Source organism: Bombina bombina, chromosome 11 (genome assembly GCF_027579735.1).
Source record: "Bombina bombina isolate aBomBom1 chromosome 11, aBomBom1.pri, whole genome shotgun sequence".
NCBI lineage: Eukaryota > Metazoa > Chordata > Amphibia > Anura > Bombinatoridae > Bombina > Bombina bombina.
Window position 1 is genome coordinate 50,178,694 of NC_069509.1, and position 13,952 is coordinate 50,192,645.

Sequence of the window (13,952 nt, forward strand, 5' to 3'; positions counted from 1 at the left end):
TCCCACACAGAGGGGAGTCAGTATAAGGGGGGGGAGTCAGTATAAGGGGGGGGGGTCACACACAGAGGGGAGTCAGTATAAGGGGGGTCACACACAGAGGGGAGTCAGTATAAGGGGGGTCACACACAGAGGGGAGTCAGTATAAGGGGGTCACACACAGAGGGGAGTCAGTATAAGGGGGGTCACACACAGAGGGGAGTCAGTATAAGGGGGGTCACACACAGAGGGGCGTCAGTATAAGGGGGGTCACACACAGAGGGGAGTCAGTATAAGGGGGTCACATACAGGAATCAGTGTAAGGGGGGTCACACAAAGAGGGGAGTCAGTATAAGGGGGTCACATACAGGAATCAGTATAAGGGGGTCACACTGAGGGGAGTCAGTATAAAGGGGTCACAACCAGAGCGAAGTCAATATAAGGGGATCACACACAGAGGGGAGTCAGTATAAGGGGGTCACATACAGGAGTCAGTATAAGGGGGTCACACTGAGGGGTGTCAGTATAAAGTGGTCCCAACCAGAGCGGAGTCAGTATAAGGGGGTCACACACAGAGGGGAGTCAGTATAAGGGGGTCACATACAGGAGTCAGTATCAGGGGGTCACATACAGGAGTCAGTATAAGGGGGTCACACACAGAGGGGAGTCAGTATAAAGTGGTCCCAACCAGAGCGGAGTCAGTATAAGGGGGTCACACACAGAGGGGAGTCAGTATAAGGGGGTCACACACAGAGGGGAGTCAGTATAAGGGGGTCACACACAGAGGGGAGTCAGTATAAGGGGATCACACACAGAGGGGAGTCAGTATAAGGGGGTCACACACAGAGGGGAGTCAGTATAAGGGGGTCACACACAGAGGGGAGTCAGTATAAGGGGGTCACACACAGAGGGGAGTCAGTATAAGGGGGTCACACACAGAGGGGAGTCAGTATAAGGGGGTCACACACAGAGGGGAGTCAGTATAAGGGGGTCACACACAGAGGGGAGTCAGTATAAGGGGGTCACACACAGAGGGGAGTCAGTATAAGGGGGTCACACACAGAGGGGAGTCAGTATAAGGGGATCACACACAGAGGGGAGTCAGTATAAGGGGATCACACACAGAGGGGAGTCAGTATAAGGGGGGTCACACACAGAGGGGAGTCAGTATAAGGGGATCACACACAGAGGGGAGTCAGTATAAGGGGGGTCACACACAGAGGGGAGTCAGTATAAGGGGGGTCACACACAGAGGGGAGTCAGTATAAGGCTGTCACACACAGAGGGGAGTCAGTATAAGGGGGTCACACACAGAGGGGAGTCAGTATAAGGGGGGTCACACACAGAGGGGAGTCAGTATAAGGGGGTCACACACAGAGGGGAGTGAGTATAAGGGGGTCACACACAGAGGGGAGTCAGCATAAGGGGGTCACACACAGAGGGGAGTCAGTATAAGGGGGTCACACACAGAGGGGAGTCAGTATAAGGGGGTCACACACAGAGGGGAGTCAGTATAAGGGGGGTCACACACAGAGGGGAGTGAGTATAAGGGGGGTCACACACAGAGGGGAGTGAGTATAAGGGGGTCACACACAGAGGGGAGTCAGTATAAGAGGGTCACACACAGAGGGGAGTCAGTATAAAGAAATAACACACAGGGGTGTCAGTGGAGGATACAGACAGAGGTGGTCAGTATAAGGCACTCGCGTTATACAGACAGGACCAGGTCCCAATACATGCACTGAGGGACTAACAGGTAGTGTGTATGGGGGGCTCCTACACAGGTGTGAGGGTTACACAGAGGACAGGAAGTCTCAATTACTGAAATGCAGAACACCTGCTTAACACTGTCACTGCCAGAGGAGCAGAAAGTAAACAGAATGCAGAGAAAGCATCAATTCATAATAAATACCTCTGGGACTCCCAGCACCGGTCCGGGCGCTGCCGGATCCTTTTCCCCGGCCTCCTGCTCGCTATTTCCGGGTCTCCGCAGCTCAACAGCTCCTCCCGCCGGCACAGTGACGCAAAAGCCTACCAATGTACTCAGTGAACTACAATTCCCGGCAGCCTTTGGCCATAAGGTGAAAGTTGGCCTGTTAACTCGCATTGGTTTATGGGAGTTGTAGTAAGCTATACTGTAGTGGTGTCCCCAGTGAGTTTCTGTTTGAGGCAAGTGACAAAATGATATGTGAAAGAGAAGTCAGACTGTAATCCCAATTATACATTTTTCTTGTCCACTGTAAATAGTACTAGAGACAGAGTACAGAAACTGAAATGAGTAATAATATTATGAACTACAAGTCCTAAGATGCATTGCGCTAAGCACTAATCGAAGCTACAAATTACTACAGTTTCAGTCTTTTATAGGGCAGAATCTTAGCAGTATTTATTTTATATTTAACCCATACAAATCAATTGCCCCCTTTTGAGAACACAACCTAAAGTTGTAACAAAAGTTTCAGTTTGAAACTAAATATTTTTTATGAATTGTATCTTTTTTTATCATGGTTTCATCAAATAAGAGAGTTTTTATAAAGTGTGCTACTGCTTCATAAATTTCAGGTACACTGTATCATTGCCCTTAAAGGGACATTAAACACTTTGAGATGGTAATATAAAATGATACATTGTATATAATAAAACAACTCTGCAATATACTTTCATTATTTATTTTGTCCTCTTTGCCTGTAATTCCATTCTGAAATTGTGAGCTTTTCAGTTCCTGTAAGAAATGGAAGTGCAGAACACTGTTAAATCCAGCACAACCATTGGCTGCACACTCTAGTGACCTATGTATAACTGTCCCTAATTGGCCACAGCAGAGAAGATAACCTAAGTTACAATATGGCAGCTCCCAGTGTTTTATAGACACTAAAACTTTACACTTATTTTGTCACTTTTTAAACAACTAATGAAACTTTAAAAACTACATCTACATGTTAGTCATGGACTAATCTTTTCTTTGAATGCATCATTCTATCTAGCATGTATTTAGTGTTTAATGTCCTTTTAATGTGTTACTATAGTTTTGGCTCGACATATTGATTTTTATCTCAGTCTATATTAAAATAGAGGTTCACAACAGAGTTTTTTTTATGTGTGTCAAAAGTTTTTAATTTTTATGGCTTTTACATTTGAATTATTTTACATGTTTGTATACATATACATTTTTTTCTAAGATGTGGAAATACATATATAAAGTGATGGTAAATCCAAGGATTTACTATTACTCAAAATCAAGGGGAGTTTCATTCATCAACTGTGTACAAAAGGGTGCTAAACTCACCCTTTCTGTGCCGTTCCACAGCGCTTAATTCAGCGGCGCCGGCCACCCATGGCACTACGATCTTCTACCAATTAGGTGCCGCTTGCACCAATGAGGTGCCGCTTACAACTCTGAACCAATAGCGGTGCATGCATACAGAAACTTGTCAGTTGACAAGCACCGCTATTGATTCACAGGTGCAAACGTCACCTCATTGAAGGAGATCATTGTGTCATGGGCGGCCAGGACCTGCTGAATTTAGCGCTGGGCAACGGCACAGAAAGGTTGAGTTTAGCACCCTTTTGTACATGGTTGATGAATTAAACTCCCCTTGATTTTTAGTGATGGTAAATCCTAGCGTTTGTTAAATGCAAAGAAGGCCAGTATTTCCTTGTCTGAAGTATGTTTTTTTTTATTGATCATCTGTGTAACCATATATGGGCATCCTATTTTATTATACAAATTAGTGCCCATCATTAGAGTGCCTTTAGAATGCCACACCTTACTTATAAAATGAGCATGTGAGTGACTAACTATCCGCATCCCTAGTTTTGTCCACCACAGGATGGATAGTACTACAGTAGGTCCCTCTCTAGATTTATATGGTTTAGGTTTTTATATCCCTCCAGGTTGTACTAAAATTACTCACCTGGGTTACTGAAAGCTCCAGTATCCAAGAGGCAGATTTTTTACCATAGGGGTCAGGTTAGCAGATGGTAGCTTCCTGCTATGCTGAAGACATTCCTTAGGGCGCTGCCATGTTTTTCCCAGTTTTGTGGTTTTAACCTGCTGTTAAGGGTCAGGTCTATGCGCGGGCAAGCTTTCCCAGTGGTGATGTATCCGGGAGAGCTGAGAGAGTAACATGCAGTGTCACAAATGTTTGTACTGCAGTTTATCTGGCGTTTTGCAGAGAGCCTGGATTTCTGTAAGTCCTGAATAGTGTATGAAAGTACAACAAGTTGGCATTACATATTTTCTGTAAAAGAATGCTGTGTTTCCTGTAAACAAAAAGGCAGAAGGGGTCTCCCTTGCCTTGTCACAGGTTTACTGATTTTTTTTTTTGGTGGGGGGAGTTTGTTTGTGCCTTCTCTGATGTCCCAGATGCACACGGCATGCATTCTAAGGTATGATATTGAGCTATGCTCTATACTATATAGCTTACACAAAGCTATGATTTTGTAAGTCATATATAAAGGTTATCGTGTTATACGCTGTCATCTTATAAGAACATGTGCAAATTATGTATTTGCAAGTTAGCATTCCACATAAGCATATTCAATTATGTCTTTGCAAGTTATACGATTACATATAAGTTGTGCTTTTGCAAGTACTCTTTAGGCACAGACTTTTGGCAGCTTCATTAGCTGCCAAGTGCAGAATTAGGCAGTGGCTCGTGGACTTTGGCTATTTTCAGAGCCAGATTTATGCTTGTGAAAGATCACTACACTAAGGATTTGCGCAAATCCATATCTTATTGTGGTGATCTTACACAAGCATAAATCCAGCTCCGAAAATGGCCAAAGTTCCAAGAGCCACCGCCTATTTCCGCATTCGGAAACTTATGAAACTGCCAAATTCCCGTGCCTAGTTATCTTTCTACATGAACATATGTATGTTTTATACTTGTAAGCTATAAAGTGAAAGTCAATTCTAGCGTTTGTGAAACTATTTACCATTGGAACAAAAAGAGGGGACTTTCAGTCCCTTAAATAATGTAGCATTCGCCGCACTGAACGCCTCAGGCAGCCCACGGCAGAATGCTATTTTGCTGAAAGGTGACATTTCCACCTCTTAGCAAATAGCTGTCTGTTCCAGCTGCCGACAAACCAGATAGCCCGCATGGCTATTGGCTAAGAGGTGGATACGTCACCTTTCAGAAAAATAGCGTTCTGCCCTGGGCTGCCAGTGCCTGAGCAGCTCAGTGAAGCAAATGCGTCAAACAAATAAAGAAACTTTCAGCATGAAGTATTTTATACTTTGTGACTGAAAGTCCCCTTTATTTGTTCCAATGGTAAATCCTAGCGTTTCACAAACGCTAGGATTTACCATTTCTTTAAACTACATGAAGATATGCAAGTTATATCCTTGCAAGCTTTCATACTATATGTGCATATATACGCTGTATTCGCAAGCAATCATATTATATAAGTATATACAAGCTGTGTTCTTACAAGTTATTTAACTACATGAGCATATGTAAGCTATATCTTTGTAAGTCATCTTATTACATGAGCATATTCAAGCTGTCCTTGCAAGTTTTCTTATTTTAGTTTATGTAACTTACATCCTTTTAAATTATTATACTTTGTTCTTGCTATTTTTTATACTATACAAGTATATACAGTTTATGCCAATGCAAGTTGTTAATACTGCACGAGCTTATCGTTTTGCAAATTATATTTTATAGCTTTGCTCCGACAAACTTTTATATTACATTAAATGTATAAAGTTACATTTTTTCTGTATGCTTATTTTCTGTTTACAGTCTGCACGTTATTTTCCTTTGTGTCTGTTCACTAATTAAAACTGTTCAGGTGTTGTAATTGGCTGTTAGGAGCTGCAAGGGCCACACCCTAAACAGATTGTTTCTTTTTCTGCACCTGTTTGGTAAGTCTGATGTCATAAGCAGTTGTTCAGAAAGTTTGTTTCCAAAACACAAAGCCAATTGGTTTGTAATTTTGTTTATTTTCGCATTACCCTGTATTTAAGTCATCCTTAACCCCATCATGCCCTTCGGACGTTCCATGCCGTCCTAAAAGCGCCAGGCTTTAACATCCTTAGGACGGCATGGAACGTCCTAGCTTTTTTGGCGTTCTGAAGCCTAATCTTATGTAATGGCCAATCGGACTGGGGGGCATTCCTAGCATTGTAGGCAACCCCCATGATCCGATCCCAGCCTTGAAATCACATGATCATATCAACAATCGCGTGATTTAATTTTTCAAGCTAGTGTTTACATCGGAACTTTGTTCAGTTGTTAAACACTTGCCCCGAGTATGAAGGGGTTAAAAGCTGTATGTGTAAGTTTGTGTTGCTCATTAATAAAGTCTTCAAAATTATGTTATTTGAATAAAGTTTTAAATTATTTTCAGCTACTTTTCAGTACCCCCTTTTTTTTTCCGGTGGAGGGGGGTGTTTGTTTGGTTTTCTACTTGCTTGTTATTCTTTCATGTTTAAAGGGATATTAAAACCCAGTTTTTTTCTATTATGATTAAGATAGAACATGCAATTTTAAGCAACTTTCTAATGTACTACAATCATTTTTTTGTTTTCTTGGTATCTTTATTTGAAAAAGTAGGAATGTAAGATTAGAAGCTGAGCCATTTTTGGTTCAGCACCTTGAGTAGCGCTTTCTGATTGGCGGCTACATTTGGGTTTCATATCCCTTTAAGACACTTTTTTGGTCTAAAAACCTTGATTTCTTGTGTGCTAAGGGTAGTCATTTGAGCTATTACATTTTTTTTCTGTCACCCTAGACTTGACAGACAGAACCATTGCAGTTTTTTTCTCTGCTTAGTACAAGAATTATTTATGTGCAAAGTAAAGTCTGGTAATTTTAAAGGGGGTTTTCTATGCACTTGTTCATATACTTTGGTGATTTTGCTATAGGCTCATCATTTATTTTTCTATGGTAAGTGTTCCTATGGTACAATTTTTAGCAGACATATGTCTAAGCCCTAGCTCCAGAAGAGCCTTTCCAAATTTTTAAAGTTGTTTCAGAATTTCATTAATGGATATGTATACAAAAAGAAAGAGATTGAGTCTGCCAGAAACAAAAAGCTAAGTGGCTTCTTCTATGGTACATTTGCCACCTGAGAATAGCTTCTTTTAGCCCAATTGTGATTTTCACAGAGGAGAATTTCTTGAAGTTTATCAGTCTGATCCCCATCTAACATGGTCAGTCCAGTCCAAAATACCAGGCAATGCTCTTCTCAAGAATGGAAATGGCAACCCCAGGTAATCGTTTCAGCCTCCTTTGGACCTTGTCAGTGAGGTGTAGCCATGTCCTTCTGAGCACATTGGGTAAGGAGTCCATATCTGGTTCCTCCATCACCCATAGGGAGACTTTCCCAGGATCATAATACAAATACATACAGAAAGAGAAGCAATCTGCCAGAAACGAACAAATCAGTAGTTTATTCCATGGCCTGGTTACCACCTGGCAGCAGCTTCTTTTAGCCCAATTGTGCTTTTCACAGAGAACGTTCCTGAAGTATATCAGTCTGATCCCACCTAACAAGGTCAGACCAGTCTCAAAATATCAGACAACTCTCTTCTGAACAAGGGAAATGGCACCTCCAAACGATATATAGATGATATCTATAGGTATAATCTGTTCTAGTGAAGCTCATGGCTTGATTTTCTAGGACAGTGTCTACAGCTTGGCCTTTTTTGGAGCAAGTTTAATTTTATATATGTCTGGCTGTGGGGAAAAAAGGAATCTGTAGGAACAGAAGTGGTGGAGCACAAAAAGGGGGGACAGACAAGATGATTTAAGTGCAGATTAAACATATTAAACTTGTATTCTAAAATAAGTAAACTGATGTACACTTACAAGATGTACCCTCAAACATGTGAGGTATGTTACAGCATAAGCAGAATAGATGTCCACAGCGTGAGTACAATGTTGATCCACAAGCTGTACTATTCTGATAATCCAAGTTTCCCTTTTAGAATCCGTGAATGTACAGTTTATATTGCCCACTAGAAATGTCTGGGGTATAGATGGTGTTTATATAATATGCACCAACTGTGAGGCTTTCTCTGGCTCTGGTTGTGGTTTGGAAATCTCCTAATATCTTTTTTATTCTTCAGTTTTATTCAATAAAGTTTGTCAGGAAGATTATTTTAGTTCTGATAATTTAGAATGAATTGCTAATTTTCTTGCTTTTACTTCTTTTGCATTTTTGAGGGTTGTTTCTTGTTTTTCCACCCTATTCTTGTGGCACTGCTTGGTATCCTATCACTTGGTATTTTTCTAGGAAGGCCAAGATCATTAGAATAAGTCATTTCTATATCCTAGACCAGACATCCTCAAACTTGGCCCTCCAGAGGTTTTGGAACTACGTTTCCCATGATGCTCAGCCAGCATATCAGATGACTTAGCATCATGGGAAACATAGTTCCAAAACCTCTGGAGGGCCAAGTTTGAGGATATCTGTCCTAGGCAACACTTACTAAGGTCCCATCCCAATTCTTCCATCCTTTGGTGGACAGACTAAGAATGGGGATAGGTGCTCACATGATTATTTTATAAGTAAGGAGGTATCTCTGTCCACACCCCTTCTGGGGAGAAGTTCCTCACTTGGTAAGCATTGTTTAGGGCAGTAATGGTGAACCCTGGCACCCCAGATGTCTCAGAATTGAATTTCCCATGATGCTCAACTGGACTTCAGAGTGACTAGGATATAGGCCAAGATATAGAAATTACTTGTTTTATATGATGGTCATTTCTTATTTTGTTTATCCTTGGATATCAATTTCATGATTTGCTTAAATAAATAGTCTAGTCAACATTAAACTTTCCTGAAGTAATGCATGCAATTTTAAGCAGCTTTCTAATTTACTCCTATTATCAATTTGAGCACATTGGGTAAGGAGTCCATATCTGGTTCCTCCATCACCCATAGGGAGACTTTCCCAGGATCATAATACAAATACATACAGAAAGAGAAGCAATCTGCCAGGAACGAACAAATCAGTAGTTTATTCCATGGCCTGGTTACCACCTGGCAGCAGCTTCTTTTAGCCCAATTGTGCTTTTCACAGAGAACGTTCCTGAAGTATATCAGTCTGATCCCACCTAACAAGGTCAGACCAGTCTCAAAATATCAGACAACTCTCTTCTGAACAAGGGAAATGGCACCTCCAAACGATATATAGATGATATCTATAGGTATAATCTGTTCTAGTGAAGCTCATGGCTTGATTTTCTAGGACAGTGTCTACAGCTTGGCCTTTTTTGGAGCAAGTTTAATTTTATATATGTCTGGCTGTGGGGAAAAAAGGAATCTGTAGGAACAGAAGTGGTTGAGCACAAAAAGGGGGGACAGACAAGACGATTTAAGTGCAGATTAAACATATTAAACTTGTATTCTAAAATAAGTAAACTGATGTACACTTACAAGATGTACCCTCAAACATGTGAGGTATGTTACAGCATAAGCAGAATAGATGTCCACAGCGTGAGTACAATGTTGATCCACAAGCTGTACTATTCTGATAATCCAAGTTTCCCTTTTAGAATCCGTGAATGTACAGTTTATATTGCCCACTAGAAATGTCTGGGGTATAGATGGTGTTTATATAATATGCACCAACTGTGAGGCTTTCTCTGGCTCTGGCTGTGGTTTGGAAATCTCCTAATATCTTTTTTATTCTTCAGTTTTCTTCAATAAAGTTTGTCAGGAAGATTATTTTAGTTCTGATAATTTAGAATGAATTGCTAATTTTCTTGCTTTTACTTCTTTTGCATTTTTGAGGGTTGTTTCTTGTTTTTCCACCCTATTCTTGTGGCACTGCTTGGTATCCTATCACTTGGTATTTTTCTAGGAAGGCCAAGATCATTAGAATAAGTAATTTCTATATCCTAGACCAGACATCCTCAAACTTGGCCCTCCAGAGGTTTTGGAACTACGTTTCCCATGATGCTCAGCCAGCATATCAGATGACTTAGCATCATGGGAAACATAGTTCCAAAACCTCTGGAGGGCCAAGTTTGAGGATATCTGTCCTAGGCAACACTTACTAAGGTCCCATCCCAATTCTTCCATCCTTTGGTGGACAGACTAAGAATGGGGATAGGTGCTCACATGATTATTTTATAAGTAAGGAGGTATCTCTGTCCACACCCCTTCTGGGGAGAAGTTCCTCACTTGGTAAGCATTGTTTAGGGCAGTAATGGTGAACCCTGGCACTCCAGATGTCTCAGAATTGAATTTCCCATGATGCTCAACTGGACTTCAGAGTGACTAGGATATAGGCCAAGATATAGAAATTACTTGTTTTATATGATGGTCATTTCTTATTTTGTTTATCCTTGGATATCAATTTCATGATTTGCTTAAATAAATAGTCTAGTCAACATTAAACTTTCCTGAAGTAATGCATGCAATTTTAAGCAGCTTTCTAATTTACTCCTATTATCAATTTTTCGTTTTCTCTCTTGGTATCTTTACTTGAATGTAAGCTTTGGAGACGGTCCATTTTTAATTCAGAACCTGGGTAGCGTTTGCTGATTGGTGGCTACATTTAGACACCAATTAGAAAGCACTACTCAGGTGCTGAAACAAAAATGGTCCGGTTCCTAAACTTACATTCTTGCTATTTCAAATGAAGATATCAAGAGAATGAAGAAAAATTGATACTAGGAGTAAATTAGAAAGTTGCCGCTCTATCTGAATCATGAGTTTAATTTTTTACTAGACTATTCCTTTAAAGGGACATAAAACTCAAAAGTAAAATACACATGAATACAGTTTTAAATTGAAACATTTTTTGCAAATACACATGTAATAGCTAAATACTTCTAGTGCAAATTATATTTCAGTGACAGATTTTACTGTGCACAAAGCAAACATACATATGCCATGTGCACCCTTATTCAAACACTGCATGAGGGGGAGAGAGAGAGAGATGTTAGCGATGATACAATGCAATATATGCTATCTGGGCTGGTGCATTGCTTGAATGTAGGTGCATATGCTCTATGCACGGTAAAAGCTATCTCTAAAAAAACAGTAATAACATTTAGTATAAGTATTTTTGCTAATATATGTGATGGAAAAAAAATGCTTCTAATCAAAAGTAAACTATATTCATGTGCATTTAAATTTTGAATTTTATGTCCATTTAACAGTCATAAAGTCTTAACAATATTTAGGAAAAATCAAATTGGAACAGTAATCCTTTTGATATTTTGATATAAAATGTTTAACTATGTGAAGTAAAACATTGCAATATAATTTTATTTATCGTGCCCCTTTTTCCTGTAATTCAATTTTGAAAATGAAAGGAACATGAAACCCCAATTTTTTCTTTCTTTCATGATTTAGATTGAGAATACAATTTAAAAAAAAAAAAAAAAAGTTTAAAATTGACTTTCTTTATCAAATTTGCTTTGTTCTCATGTTATTCTTTGTTTAAGAGATATCTAGATAGGTGGCGTTTACATGTCTTGCGCACATAACAGGAAATAGTGCTGCCATCTAGTGCTCTTGCTAATGTAAAACTGCTGCCATATGGTGCTGCACACACTCCTGAACTTACCTTTATGCTTTTCTACAAATAATAACAAGAAAACAAAGAACATTGGATATTAGAAGTTGAAAAGTTGTTTAAAATAAAATTGCAGAAATAAATTGCCCTTTATATATTTGTGCACATGCGCTTGTCCTTGGCATGCACTAAATATGGGTAATTGTGTATGAACTCAATGAAAGCTCCTCTATAGGAGCACATGAGCACGTGAACCCCCAAAAGAATAAGAAAGAAAGGGAAAAAAAAATATTAAATAAATAAATCTTTTTGGCTTAATAAATATAATTATATAAATTTTCATCCAGGCTCCACTGCAGTTTTGTCTAAGAAAAAATAAAAATTGCCATGTTTACTGCTATCTATCTCACCGCACGTCCAATAGATATAAGTATAGGGAAAAGCACTTTCCACTTTCTGTCTGCAGCACCGCCCACAACCCAGCCTATAGCCTTGCTAATCGCACCTCTTTCAGTGTGCGAGTGAGAGGCAGCTGTCACGTGACACTCGCAAACTGAGAGCTGTGTATGTGGGAGGCGCACATTTGGACTTGTAGGGTGTGCTATAGAGCATAGGAAATTGTTCCACTTCCTGCTGCTCTAGCCTAAACGTCTTCACCAGGGGCAAAACTACCGGTGATGCCCCATCTTCAGCACAATTCTTTTTCTTTTTTAAAACTTTTTTCCCAAAAAAATGTCATGCCCCCCCCCCCTCAGACCACCTGCAGAAGATGCCATGAAATGGGGAGAATCATTTAAGAAGCTGCTCATTCACAAATGTAAGTATCCTGTGCTTTTTCTGATCTCTCTAAGTCATTAAGCCACCTGTGTCTTTTACAGCTATGTAAGTGGAGCCAGTAAGCGCGTTAGGAGTAAATACAATCCAGTCCTCCTCTGCTCTGTAAAAACACTCGCTCTCCATCCTATGTTATAATGAAGGGAATGCACTGATGCCTTTGTGTGATCATTGCAGTTCCACATAGGGAAAAAGTGAATTCATTACTAGGCTTATGGTGTTAAGATGTCAGCTAGAGAGACACATTTGCATTGCAAAAACAGCAGGATATGGAGGTGGCACAAAAGGACAATGTACTCAGATTCTTTCTTTGTTATATTAAAAGAAAGTATATAATAAACATGAACTTGTATTTATTTGATGTCCTTGTGCTGAATAAACCTAATTTTGTTAGAAAGCTGTTTAATGTTATTAAAGAGACAGTCTACACCAGAATTTTTATTGTTTTTAAAAAATAAATAAATATATATATATATATATATATATATATATATATATAATCCCTTTATTACCCATTCCCTAGTTTTGCATAACCAACACAGTTATATAAATACACTTTTTACCTCTGTGATTACCTTGTACCTAAGCCTCTGCAAACTGCCCCCTTATTTCAGTTCTTTTGACAGACATCCATTTTAGCCAATCAGAGCTGGCTCACCTGAACTCCACGTGCCTAAGCAGTGCTATCTATATGACACACATGAACTAACACCCTCTAGTGTTGAAAAACTTTCAAAATGCCCTGAGAGAAGAGGCGGCCTTTAAGGGCTTAAAAACTAGCATATGAACCTCCTAGGTTTAGCTTTCAACTAAGAATACCAAAAGAACAAAGCAAAAGATAAAAGTAAATTGGAAAATTGTTTAAAATTGCATTCTCCATCTGAATCATGAAAGTTTTAATTTGGACTAGACTGTCCCTTTAATGCATAGGGTGTAAAATAGATTTGCTGCGCTGCGTGTGTCAACAGTTTTCGTGTTTGGCCTCAACTAAAGGTAGAAACCATAGTGGGCTGCTCTGTATTAAAAAGCCCGGTATGGCCCTGTTCTTGACAGGACTCATTCCTAGACTGCCATAAGTTTGGAGATAAAAAAGTAAAGTGAACCCCCATTTGAATAATCCAAAAGCCGCCACTGTATGTACTATTCACGTATAGGGTTTTTTAATGGGAAACTAAACCCAATTTGTTTCTTTCATGATTCAGAGAGAGCAGGCAATAGTAAGCAACTTTCTAATTTACTCCTATTATCAATATTTCTTTGTTCTCTTGCTATCTTTATTTAAAAAGCAAGAATCTAAAGCATAGGAGCCGGACCATTTTTGGTTCAGAACCTGGGTTTTCCTTGCTTACTGGTGGCTAAATGTCAGCAACCAATAAGCAAGCTCTCTCCGTTGTGCTGAACCAAAATGGGCCAGCTCCTTATCTTTACATTCCTGCTTTTTAAATAAAAAAAAGAAAGAGAACAAAGAAATTGATAGTAGGAGTAAATTAGAAAGTTCTCTATCTGAATCATGAAAGAAAACAATTGGGTTTAGTATCCCTTTAAATAACATTTATAGCCATATTTTTTCTTTTGCTTATGTGGGCTGTTGGAACATTTCTGCACTTTCCTGTTAAGAAAATGAAATCAAGTGTTGAAAAAGCACAAAATACAATCATCA

At 39.4% G+C, this 13,952-nt stretch overlaps 1 protein-coding gene across 1 annotated transcript in view; it reads right to left on the reverse strand.

Moving 5' to 3' along the window:
- Positions 1–1,954, reverse strand: part of CAPN15 (calpain 15) — an 81,709-nt gene extending 79,755 nt beyond the window's left edge. The window contains exon 1 of the mRNA XM_053694810.1: positions 1,889–1,954. The gene's annotated coding sequence lies outside the window, so the exon portion shown is untranslated. The remainder of the gene's footprint in view (positions 1–1,888) is intronic.
- Between the last annotated feature and the right edge of the window lie 11,998 nt (positions 1,955–13,952).